Below are 13,133 nucleotides of genomic sequence, written 5' to 3'. Positions count from 1 at the left end.
GCATACTATGGGGAGAAGACAGGAAATGGCACAAGGTTCATTACTCATTCGGAGAACCGGTGCAGAAACAAAGGGCTGAATGGCTTCCTTCTTTGCTGTAACAGTTCTGTGATTCGGCAATCCATGGAAATGCTCATCAAAGTGATCACGGTACAAGGGGCAGGGGCTGGGGGAGCTGACATGAGACAGCCTGTTTAACACTCTACCTCATTTTAATTTTTACAAGTTAGACCCCTACGTGAAGCTGGTGAGAATGGCAAGGTCGCCAAGGCGTGGGAAATCATTTCAGTTCTGTGACACAAATCCAAGGAAAATCAATGATGTGGGCTGGGAGTTGGGATTGGGGGAAATGTCCGAGGCAATTGGGGTCCCGCGAAGGTAAAAATAAGCCTAAATGTGGGGTGGTGAGGGGGACAAAGATCCCTTGTGGGATCTGGAGGAACACTCATGCCCCTCTTGTTCCACAAGGACATTTTAAAAATCAATTAAAACATCACTAGTTCGCACAGGTTGTGGCTGTGGATGCACTTTTCTCTGATAGAGAGGACATTTTTGGAGTAATTTGTGAGTAAGCTGGAGATTCAATACATGGTGCTCACAAAGCAGTCTGAATATCAACACATCTTCAAAAAAGAACATATATATGTAGTGTTGTGGGCCAGGATTTAGAGAACCCCAAAGTGTATCATAAAGTTCACCTGACCCTCAACTTTTACTAGAGTGTGGTATGGGGAGCACACGGCCCGCTCTACAGGTCTGGTACAGCAGAAATCGAAAAGTTTTTTTTAAAGCTAAACAACGTTTATTCTATGAACCCAAGTTAACCTTTTTAAAACCTACAGTGAACATCTTAGCAACCATTGACTCAAATACAACCTCCAAAGAATACAACACTAAGTAACACTTAAGCTTTCCTTTTAACATCCATAAGGAATAAAAAAAAACCTTTTAACAGAAGCACATCAGGTTTAAATTCACTACTGAGAACAGTTATCACTCTGAATTCACCAAATGATCAGGAGATAGTCTTTACATGGCAGAGAGAACAACATTACACCTTCTCTGTCTGACTGCAGCTCCAACACTGAAACCAGAAAAACACAGACACACCCAAACTTTTCTCAGTGAAACCAAAAAGCAGAGCTAGAGCGCAGCTCCACCCACACTCTGACATCACTGCAGTAACATGAGCAGACTACCATGTCTTAAAGTGACATTTTCACCTCCCCCCAAGGAAAAAAAAACATCAACTTCAAGATGGTTTCATTTTTCACCTTTTCACTATCCTTTAAGAAATGTACACAATAAATATACTTATTCATTTAAAAAAAAACAGCATATGCAAACAAGTATAATAACATAGTCCATTTTATTTGTTCTTCTTCCTCCAACAGGAATCCTTCTCGATTGACAGTCTCTTTGAATAAGAAGGTCTCTGCACGATCCATCCATTTCTCTGGGCCCCGGCATGTCTCTTTAAAGTTATGGGCAGCACGGTAGCATTGTGGATAGCACAATCGCTTCACAGCTCCAGGGTCCCAGGTTCGATTCCGGCTTGGGTCACTGTCTGTGCGGGCTCTGCACATCTTCCCCGTGTGTGAGTGGGTTTCCTCCGGGTGCTCCAGTTTCCTCCCACAGTCCAAAGATGTGCGGTTTAGGTGGATTGGCCATGATCAATTGTCGTTAGTGTCCAAAATTGCCCTTAGTGTTGGGTGGGGTTACTGAGTTATGGGGCTAGGGTGGAGGTGTTGACCTTGGGTAGGGGGTAGGGTGCTCTTTCCAAGAGCCGGTGCAGACTCGATGGGCCAAATGGCCTCCTTCTGCACTGTAAATTCTATCTATGTAAAAAAGTCAGATACTTTAGTTCAATCTGAACACAGACTCCCCTGTAATTTTCCAACACAGGAGCATTGGTTATCACAGCTTTCAAGAGGTCAAATGCCTGTTGAAACTCCACTATCCACTGACATTTTCGATGTTCCTTCAGTACGTCCATCAGTGGAGCAACTACGCTCCAAATATTTTGCACAAATGTTCGATCAAATCCACTCAAGCCAAGAAATCGCATTATTACCCTTTGTGTTGAGGGTATTGGAAACTCCCCAATAACTTTTGTTTTCACATCCCGTGGGACCATTTGACCCTGTCCAATTGTATGGCCAAGGAAAGTGACTTGGGCTTTTCCAAATTCACTTTTGGCTAAGTTTATCACCAAACCCGCCTCCTGAAGTCAACCGAATAAATCCATCAGATGTTTTAAATGTTCTTTCCATGTCTGGCTGAAAATTACCAGATCGTCGACCGCACAATTGGGTAATCCTGAAACAACTTTGTTAGTTAACCGTTGAAATGCGGCTGGGGCGTTTTACATGCCAAATGGCATAACTTTGAATTGGTATATACCATCTGGAGTCACAAAAGCTGAAATCTCCTTCGCCCTTTCGAATAAAGGTACCGGCCAGTAACCTTTAAGTAAATCCAGTTTGAAAATAAAAACTGATTGTCCCACTTTCTCAATGCAATCCTCCAAACATGAGATAGGATAAGAGTCCATTCATGTATCTTCATTAACCTTTCTATAGTCCACACACAACCATTGGGTACCGTCTGGTTTAGGTACCATCACTATGGGTGAGCTCCATTGGCTGCAACCCACTTCAATTAGGCCATTTTAAAGCATACTCTCAATCTCTTTGTTAACCTGTGGCAATTTTAAAGGGTTAAGGGATATGGATGCTGTTTGATTGGAACAGCATTTCCCACATCTACATCATGTGTAGCTATTTTAGTACTTCCCAATTTATCTCTACAAACTTGCCCATGTGATATCAATAACTCTTTCAGGTCAGCCCATTTTTCCTCTGGAATGTAACTCAACAATTTATCCCACTTTTTAAGAACATCCTCATTTTCCAATTTAATTTGAGGTATGTCAAATTTACAGTCATCTGGATTTGGTTTGTCACTTTGAGTTAGAATCATTAAAACCTCCTCCTTTTTCTCTCCTTCCCTTTCAAAGTACCTTTTAAGCATATTCACATGACACACTTGGTGAGTCTTCCTTCTATCTGGCGTGTTTACCACATAATTCACCTCACTTAATTTCCTTTCAATCTGACAAGGTCCACAAAACCTTGCTTTTAAAGGTTCACCTACCACTGGTAACAATACTAAAACTTTAGCTCCTCTGGCAAAACTATGAACTTTGGATTTCTTGTTCGCTACCCGTTTCATCACATGTTGTGCAACTTTTAAATGCTGTCCAGCCAATTCATCTGCTCTATTTAATTGTTCCCTAAAATTTGACACGTAATCCAATAGTGTAATTTCCGATTTCTCACTCACCAATTTTTCCTTAATCAATTTAAGTGGTCCTCTTACCTCATGACCAAAAATTAGTTGAAAAGGACTGAATTTGGTTGACGCATTAGGTGCATCCCTAATTGCAAACAGTACGAATGGAATTCCTTTATCCCAATCCTCTGGATAATCATGACAATAAGCCCTCAACGTAACTTTAATGTCACCTTTCTAATGCTCCCTGCGATTCTGGATGGTATGCAGTTGATTTAAATTGTTTTATTCCTAAGCTATCCATAACTTCTTTGAATAAACTTGAGGTAAAATTCGATCCTTGATCCGATTGTATTTCTGTGAGTAGTCCATATCCAGTAAAGAATTTAAGTAACTCCTCCACAATCTTTTTAGCTGTAATATTACGTACTGCAAGGGCCTCTGGAAACGTAGTAGACACATCCATTATAGTCAAAAGATATTGATTCCCACTTTTTGTTTTAGGAAGCGGTCCTACACAATCAATTAGAGGCCTTGTAAAAGGTTCCTCAAATGCTGGAATGTGGATTAAGGGTGCTGGTTTTATCACTGCTTGAGGTTTCCCTATCACTTGACATGTGTGACATGATCAACAAAATTTAACTACATCTTTATGTAGTCTAGGCCAATAAGAATGTTTTTGTATTTTATCTTGAGTTTTCCTTACTCCCAAATGACCTCCAACTGGTACCTCATATGCTACTCGCAACACCTCCTTTCTATACCCTACCGGCAATACTACTTGATGAACTTCTGCCCACTTTTTAATCTGCCTACATATGTAAAGGTCTCCATTTTCTCATCAAGACAACATTTTTACGGTAATAGCACTCTGGTATACACTCAGATTCCTCTTCCGTGTATGCTTTCTTATACATCCGTTTTATTTCTACATCTTTCTGTAACTCTGCCAATTTTCCTGAACTAAAAATATCTGCCTCATCTGTGGGCAGCACGGTAGCATGGTGGTTAGCATAAATGCTTCACAGCTCTGTTCCCCAGGATAGTTATTTTAAAAGTTGTTCAGCCTTCTAGCTTTTGCCTCCTACATCCCCTGTAAACCCCACCCCATGTTCCCTCAAACCGCTCAGACCACATGTGACCTACATGCTCCCCAGGGTCTGTCCATGCCCCTTTGCCATTAATTGGCCACATAAGGGCCTCATTAGACTCAAGAGCAAGCAAGCTACTCGACACCTCCGGTAAAATTTTAGAAGGGTTGGGGGACTGGAGGACAGCAGCAGGAACTCTGTTGGATTATCCCTGTCCCCAAATATTTAAGCCCACAGGAGTGAGGGTGTAAAATTGAGGCAATTGTTCATGATTTCCCTGAAGCATTGAGTGCCATGGGCCATCCAGAAGCTGGCTCTGATTCCATGAAAATTTCAGGGGTTAATGAGATGCCTAGCTCCTGTATGCCATTTCTAAATCACCCCTACTGGAAGCAGATTCAATGATAACTTTCAAAAGAGAATTGTTAAATACTTTCAAGGCAAAAAATCTGTAGGTCTATTTGGGGAAATGGAACAAATCGGCCAACAATCGGTTAAATGGCCTCTTCTGTGTTGTATGGTTCTATAATTTGCATATTGGGCTTGATCCAGTCCCCCGGCCACGTGTTATCTAGCGGCTCGCTGTTTGCTGGTGGCAGGATTCACTATTCCCGCCGTTTGTCAATGGGAAGCCACCCCACACCACCTGGAAACCCGTGGGGGTAGGGGTGAGTTTGTCGGTGGGAAATGTGAATCACAATGGCTGGAGAATCCCGGCCATCCTCTCCAAAATTTAGATTGCAAAAGGATGTTTGTGCTGGCCTCTTGTTGAACCAATGAGGTGCCTTTTCAGGCAAATATTCGCATCATCAATGAAAGTTGCAAAGGTCATCCATTTCAGACAAAGTAATTTCTATCAGACACTGGTCCAGGGTAATTCTCAATAGGACCTAAAACAACAGCAGCTTGCATTTATATAGTCTTCATAATGTGGAAAACATCTCAAGGTGCTTCACAGCAGTGCAATTAGATATAAAATCCACACATCAGTGATAGAAATGTGCAGAAACATTTGAGAAAATTGGTTATCTCGGTTGAAAACGTTGCCCATTACATGTAGGCAGAAATGTGCATTCATCAAAAGCTGGAGAATGTTTTTTCTCTGCTACTTAAAACAGTGGAACTCCAAACCAATAATGTAACATTGCAAGATTTCCTGCTGATCATTGAAATTTCGACATCTATATTCCATTGGGGGTTCGCGATTACATAAACATGCAAGTTGTTTGAAAATCCTGACTTTTAAAGATAATAATAATATGGAAGAATCCAACATAGACAACAAAAAAAAGCCAAGCCCCAGATTTGTTAAAGTTATTGGGTGATTGTAATGTTTATTATTTGAAGCTAGTGGTCTGAAATAATTGCCTCTTTCTCTTGGGTCTAATAAAGCAAATTGGCTTCTTAATTGGTCTTGTTAAGGTTGGAGACCAACATCTTTTTTTAGTGGTTTTTTTAAACACAAAAGCGGAACTACCTGCTGAGTCATCAGCGAGGAATCAAAGGTTAATCTCCTTGCTACTAAATGGAGCAGATAATCAGCCATCAGAGTCTAGTTTCTCCACAATAAATAAGTTCTGACAAGCTGAGGGGCAGCACTAAGCATCAGTCAGCCCTGCTCACACCATCTGTCCAGAGTAGTGTGGATTCATTTGTTCTGTTTAAAAAGAAAACACCCGCAATGCCAGGGTGGACATTTTGAGAATGTGATTGGGAGGCATGGCTCATTTTGGAGTAATGCTTCAGTAAAGGTGATGTCTAGTATCTGCTGCATTTTAGAATGCATACCACATTCCTGCTATTGCTGGTCAATTGGCAGTTTAAGTGCTCACTTCATGCAACAGTGGGCAATGACTGGCATATAAATGGTGGCTAATGTTCAGATCTGTCGACTCTACATTTCTGACAAGGGTTGCTAGCTCTGAGTTCGAAGCTAACGTTACTCTTGCATGAGGGAACCACAGCTTCAGTGTGGCTGAATCAGTGAATACCATTGGACTGTTTTAGCACTGAAGGCAGCATTCACAACTAGCAGGAATAAATATCCTTATAAACGGTGGGGGGTGGGGGGGGAGGGGTGGGGGGGGGGGGGGGGTGGGGGGGTGGGGGGGGGTGGGGAGGGAGCAATCATAATTGAAACTTTACAAAAAGAATTTGTAAGGGACTACAGAGCTAAAAATGTTGCTCATCACTAATTAATGGATAAGAAAAAAATGAATGTAGCAATGAGAGATAGAAACTTGGGCCAATTAGTTTACTTTGATTAGCTTAATTTTCGGCTACAGTTAATTTGAATCTTTCTCTTAAAATTTGCATATTTAACATTGCTTCATTGCTTAATCTCCCAAGGCATTTCACAGAAGTGTTATCCAACAACACTGGACTCCAAATCACCTTGTGATATTTTAGGACGGGGACCAGGAGCTTGACCAAGATGCATGTTTTAAGGCGAATCTTCAAAGACGGGGAGAGAGAGAGTGGTAAGGAGAGTTTAAGAGGGGATTCCAGAGGTCAGGCCTTGGCATGGCCAAAAGTGGATGGGCAAATGAAATTGGGAGTGGGGAAGAGGCCATAATTTGGAGAATGAAAAGTTCGTAAAAAGTTGTAAGGCTGGAGGAGGTCACACAAATAGGAGGTGCAAATCTATGATGTACTTTTTATAGAATGATGCATATATTAAAATTGAGGCCTTGCCGGGTCGACCTCGATATCAAGCCCGTATCTCTTCACAAATATTGATAGCGGGGGATTCAGCAAAGCCAATGCTATTGAATGTAAAGTGATTGTTGGATTCTCTCTTGTTTGAGATGTGTAGTCATCTGGATGGCCACTTACAAAGGATCCCAGGAAATATGGCCACTTGCAAAGGACCATGGGAAATATGGTCAACTCAGGCCTCAGACGCTCAGAGCTTATGTATACTGGCAACTCAGATAACTAGGCGCTATCAAAACCCCCAGCTACTTTGCATTCTAATGGCCCATTTCCCCCGAACAAAAGACCTGTACTCAAGTAACAGATACAGAAACAGACTCATCGGCGCCACTCCCTTTGCTCGGGGAGCCCAAAAAGCCAAGGTCAATGACCGCTCAGGACACGCCCCGCCATCAAAGCACCCGCCCCTTTATTGGCCAAAATCGAAGGCAGTAATCGAAGCCTGCCGAATTATTGGGTCCAAAGCTAAGGACCGTCCAAAAGAGCGCAAAACCCCAGAAGGATAAAGAGAGACACTGCCATGTGTTCAGTCTCTCTTAGCCCCGGCGCTCGGACTCTCTTGGCCCCGACCTATGCCTAAAACTAAGTGTCGCATCTCGACCAGAAGACAAGTTCAAGACCAACGATTTAGGGGCCTCATGGTAGCATGGTGGTTAGCATCAATGCTTCACAGCTCCAGTGGTCCCAGGTTCGATTCCCGGCTGGGTCACTGTCTGTGTGGAGTCTGCACGTCCTCCCCCTGTGTGCGTGGGTTTCCTCCGGGTGCTCCGGTTTCCTCCCACAGTCCAAAGATGTGCGGGTTAGGTGGATTGGCCATGCTAAATTGCCCGTAGTGTCCTAATAAAAGTAAGGTTAAGGGGGGGTTTGTTGGGTTACGGGTATAGGGTGGATACATGGGTTTGAGTAGGGTGATCATGGCTCGGCGCAACATTGAGGGCCGAAGGGCCTGTTCTGTGCTGTACTGTTCTATGTTCTATGTTCTATGATTGCTACCAGACCGATGAGCCTAGCAGAAACAAAGGCACTTCTCCAGACCCAGCCACGCAAGATACAAACAAAGGCCTTGCATAAAGCCGGGTGCCTGACGTTAAGTACAGGTTGTTGTAGTGTTAGGTGTAATTTAGCCTGTAGTGTTTTATGTTGCATATCAAAGTAATTCTTGTGTGTAAATAAACTACCATTGAACTTGAACTAACTAACTGGTTGTTTGGTCTTTGATCGATATCTGGTAAAACCTTGTGGTGGTATCATTTGGTACCTGGCAACTCTGAAAAGCAATATCATCATTAATAACTGGCATATCAGTATCCAGTTAAAAAGAGCAACAGATGGTTATTGCCGGCTACTTGGGTGGTGAAAATGTTACTTGCCACTTACCATCCCAAGCCTGAAGTTTTTCCGCGCCTTTCTGCAAATAGGTACAGACTGCTTCAGTGTCTGAGGAGTTGAGAATGGTTCTGAACATTGTCCGACCTTATAATGGAGGGACGTTTATTGATGAAGCAGCTGAAGATAGCTGAGCCGAGGATACTACCCAGAGGAACTCTTGCGTATTCTCCTCAGCCAATGTCTCCTCTTAATTCCTCTTTCTGTCTGAATGGTTCACCCATTATAGATTTTTAAAATTAATTCAAGGGAAGTGGGAGTTGCTTTCTAGGACAGCATTATTGCCTTTGAGAAGTGCCTTCTAGTGTCTTGGTTTATGACACAGCAACACTAACTCAATTTGGAATCTGTGCACATGAAGAAATGAGGGATCAACAGACCTGGATTTTACTATATTGTCCAAATCCCTGTCAAAGTAAAGTGTTGTTCAAGTATAGAATTGACAGCTGACCACAGTTGAATTGTGATGAAAGAGGACCTTTAGCAGAGGACGAGGAAAAAGTAGAACAATTTGCATTTGTATAGCCTCTTTCATGACCTCAGTATGTCCCAAAGTGCTTTAATGTCAATAAAGTACATTTTCCAGGATGTAGTCACTGTTTTGCTTTATAACACTCCCATGAAGTGCTTTGGGGTACTCTTACATATATAGATGCGTGTTTGTCATTATGTCATGTACCATACTGGCTGAGGTTAGTCATGAAGGCCCTGCCTTCTCAACTTTGCCCTACGCATGAGGTTCGGTGGTCCTCAGGTTAAATTACCACCAGTCAGCTCTCCCCTCAAAGGGTCGAATGGCCTCCTGCACTGTAAATTCTATGATCTATGGGTATTTCAAAGCTACTCAAAGGTAAAGATAGATGGAGGGATCTCTAATTAGGGGACCTCTTGTGGGGGTTTCTTTAATTAGGGGGTCTCTGGTAGGCGTGTGGGAGGGGGGGTCTGGTGGGGGATGTTTGTATGAGTGACTCTGGGAGGCTTTAAGGCAGGAGATGGTTGTGTAAGTCCCTCTAATTAGGGGATCTCTTGGGAATCCCTTGTAATACTCGCCATGCAGAAATTTGCATGGCTAAGGATTGTGACTCGCTTCCGCATTTGCGCTCCCAGCTGGGGGTTGGTAGTAATATGGGGTTGAAGTTACAAGCAGATCAGCCATGATGTTATTGAATGGCAGATCAGGCTTAAGGGGCCGGGTGGCCTACTCCTGCTCCTAGTTCGCATGTTTGTAATCCAAAGGGTCATATGGTCTTCATGTGTGCTGTAACCTTCAATGGTTCTGTGAACCTCATTCAATTGCAAATTTGCATATTCTACATCAAGGCTTGAATTATAGTCATTATAGTCACCGCTACCCAATAGAACTACTACCATTAATATTTAATCTTTGCTTCCTATTAATTGTCCAAGTAATACCTTTTGCAGCTTCATATTGAATGCTGCAAGTTTTACATTTAGCCTGGCTTCTGTGAAGGATTTTATTAAATACCTTCTCAAAGTCCAGATTATCATCATTCAGAAACTCTTGTTATATCTTCATCGAATTCCACTGCATTTTTAAGCTTCATTTGCCTTTCATAAACCTATGGCTTTGATTTATTGCCTTGCTCATGCTACATGCTGAATCGCTTCCTCGATAATAAACTCCAACATTTCTCCTACCACAGATGTCAAGCCAGCAGTGAAATAATTTTTAGGACTAATTCCAATTCTTTGGCAAGAAAACTAAAACATGAATCACATTATTGGGCAGCACGGTAGCACAGTGGGTAGCACTGTTGCTTCACAGCGCCAGGGTCCCGGGTTCGATTCCGGCTTGGGTCACTGCCTGTGCGGAGTCTGCATGTTCTTCTAGTGTCTGCGTGGGTTTCCTCCGGGTGCTTCAGTTTCCTCCCACAAGTCCCGAAAGACGTGCTGTGAGGTAAATTGGACATTCTGAATTCTCCCTCTGTGTGCTCGCACAGGCACTCCCGGAATGTGGTGACTAGAGGCGTTTCACAGTAACTTCATTGCAGTGTAAATGTAAGCCTACTTGTTAAGATTAAGATTCTAAAAATAAAAAAACATTAGCTTTCACTGAATACTACTGTAGCTTCCCATCCACCACATTAGCATTCCTTTACCTTTATAAACATTTCACTGCGGTTTGTATTTGGTGAACATTTGTGGCCTCAGTTCCTTAAAAAACATTTTATTAGAGGCTGTTTTCTTTTTAGAGAGAGAAGGGTGAACTTTGATTTATGCACCATCTTTCACATCCTCAGTGACGTCATGCCAGCGAGACTCGATTGCGCAATCGGGGAAACGTTACTGTGGGACTACCTGCTAACGAGATGATCATGTATTGAAATGAGGTCCCCGACCATCTTGGGCAAGAAGCTTGTTACATCACTGGCGAGGGAGGGGTAAACATGAAATTGCGGTCTTGCTGATGAGAATTCCATTTTTTGTCTCACGATATTTTTTTCCCCCGTCGCAGTTTGAGCTCGCTGCAGCTGCAGGCACAATGACTTGCCCTACATTATTAACAAACTTAAGAACCACGCTGACCTTAAATGTGAGGGGATCCCAAAACTCAGAAGGAACCCTGGTTCGTAGTGATTTGTGTCTGCATGTGATTAATGCGAGGAATGATGTACAACCCAGTGAGGAACAGTCCTGTCGTTGTGTGCACAATTCATAAATTATTTATGGGGCGGCACGGTGGCGCAGTGGTTAGCACTTCTGCCTATGGCGTTGAGGAGCCGGGTTCGATCCCAGCCCTGGGTCACTATCCATGTGGAGTTTGCACATTCTCCCTGTGTCTGTGTGGGTTTCACCCCCACCACCCAAAGATGTGTAGTTTAGGTGGATTGGCCACGCTAAATTGCCCCTTAATTGGAAGAAATAATTGGGTACTCTAAATTTTTTTTAAAATAAAGAATATTTATTAACTTAAATGAAGGACCAAACCACACAAGGACTATAATAGACAATGACATTTGTGTATACTGATGACCATATGCACATAATTTTACACGAAACTATCCATTAGTCCCCAAATGCCTAAGTTACCTCAACTCTGAGACACCCCTTTTCCCAAACAACATCCAATATTGAGTAACTCAATGAGCTAAATCTGGAAGGTAATTCCCATAAAAGGTTAATGTGGCCATGTCTAGGAAATAGTCTTCACTTTTAGCGAGGCAGAAAATGTCGGTTTCTTTCAGGAGACTAAATCTGCAACTACTGCAGTTCTGGGGTGGGATTCTCCATTGCCCGACGCCAGAAACATGACCAGTGATTGGGCAGAGAATCAATTTCGAAACCAGAACCAGGGCCGGCGACGGTTTGATGCCGGTTTGCGATTCTCTGCCCCCTCCAAACTTGTGTCACCGTGACGAGCGCCGTGTGCAGTCGCAAGGCCGTTGGCACCTCATCGGCAGGCCCACGCACGATGCTCCGCCCCAGATGGGCCGTGTTCCCGATGGCGGCGGACATGTGTGGTCTCAGCCGGCATGCCAGCTGTGAACTGTGTCCAGCACCCCCACACCTGGCTGGGATCCACTCCGCAGGCCGGGGCGGGGGAGGGGGAGGGGGAGGGGGGGGGGAGTGTCTGCTAGGGCTGGGGGATTGGTGGGTGGTGGCCATGGGGTGGCAAAGGGGTGGGCTGTGGGTCACAGTTGGCGGGTTAGATTAAGCGCACGGCCGACACCATGTTGTACGGCACGACTGCTGCAGGTCGTCAGCCATTTTCCGGCCATTTTTGGCACGATCCGCGGGCGTTTCATGCGGCGCCGGTGCTAGCCCCTCACCGGTACCAGAATCGGTGAGGGGTTTGTGCCGATCTGCCCATCGTGGAACTCCTGCGGATTCTCCTTTCGATCTGCCACTTAGCCACAGAATCAGAGATTCCTGCACCTGGTGCCTCTCTCCCTCTGTTAGTTCATGTTCTACAGGTATACTGCTTCTATCCCTTTGATGTTATTCACCCCATGGTGTCGGCTTTTGGCAGGTACATGTCAATTACCTCACTTTGATGTTACTCCCTCTACAGTCTAGTCACATATGCAGATACCTGGTTTTCACTGATAGGCAAATTCACATCACATCATTTCTCCAGTTGTTTGCCTTTAGTCAACGCCCTGGGCATTTAATGGAAAGGAAACAGAGTCCCATTTTGGGCGTATATAGCAGAGTATTTCCTATTGCTTGTCAGCACTTGCAACGCTGAGAATAACTCCGCTACTAAACAAGATTCTGCTTAGCCTCTGGAACCCTCCCAATGCCCCAGTGTACCAATTAGGGGGTTCCCGAGCAACCGCACCCCACCTCATAAGGACAGGGCACCCCCAGGCCTGAAGCAGGCATGGGCAAGATGCCTCCTGGGTAGTATGGCACTGTCAGCCTGGCACCCTGGCGGTGTCCCTGCCAGCCTGGCAGTACCAACTGGACATCTTGGCAGTGCCAAAGTGCCCAGATGGCATTGGGAGTGTCAGGGTACCACCCAGCCACCCGGGGGGCCCCTGATCTCCTGGGAGACGCCCCCCCACTCCCACAGAAGCTGGTCCACATTAGCGTAGACCAGTGCTGAACAGCACCTTGCTGGGGTCTCCGAGGCAGGGCCATTAGGCCCCTCCCCTTGGGTAACTCCGGCATAGATATATTCAA

The sequence above is a fragment of the Scyliorhinus canicula genome, chromosome 20, assembly GCF_902713615.1.
Source record: "Scyliorhinus canicula chromosome 20, sScyCan1.1, whole genome shotgun sequence".
Lineage (NCBI taxonomy): Eukaryota > Metazoa > Chordata > Chondrichthyes > Carcharhiniformes > Scyliorhinidae > Scyliorhinus > Scyliorhinus canicula.
Note: the sequence above shows the minus strand (reverse complement) of the source record.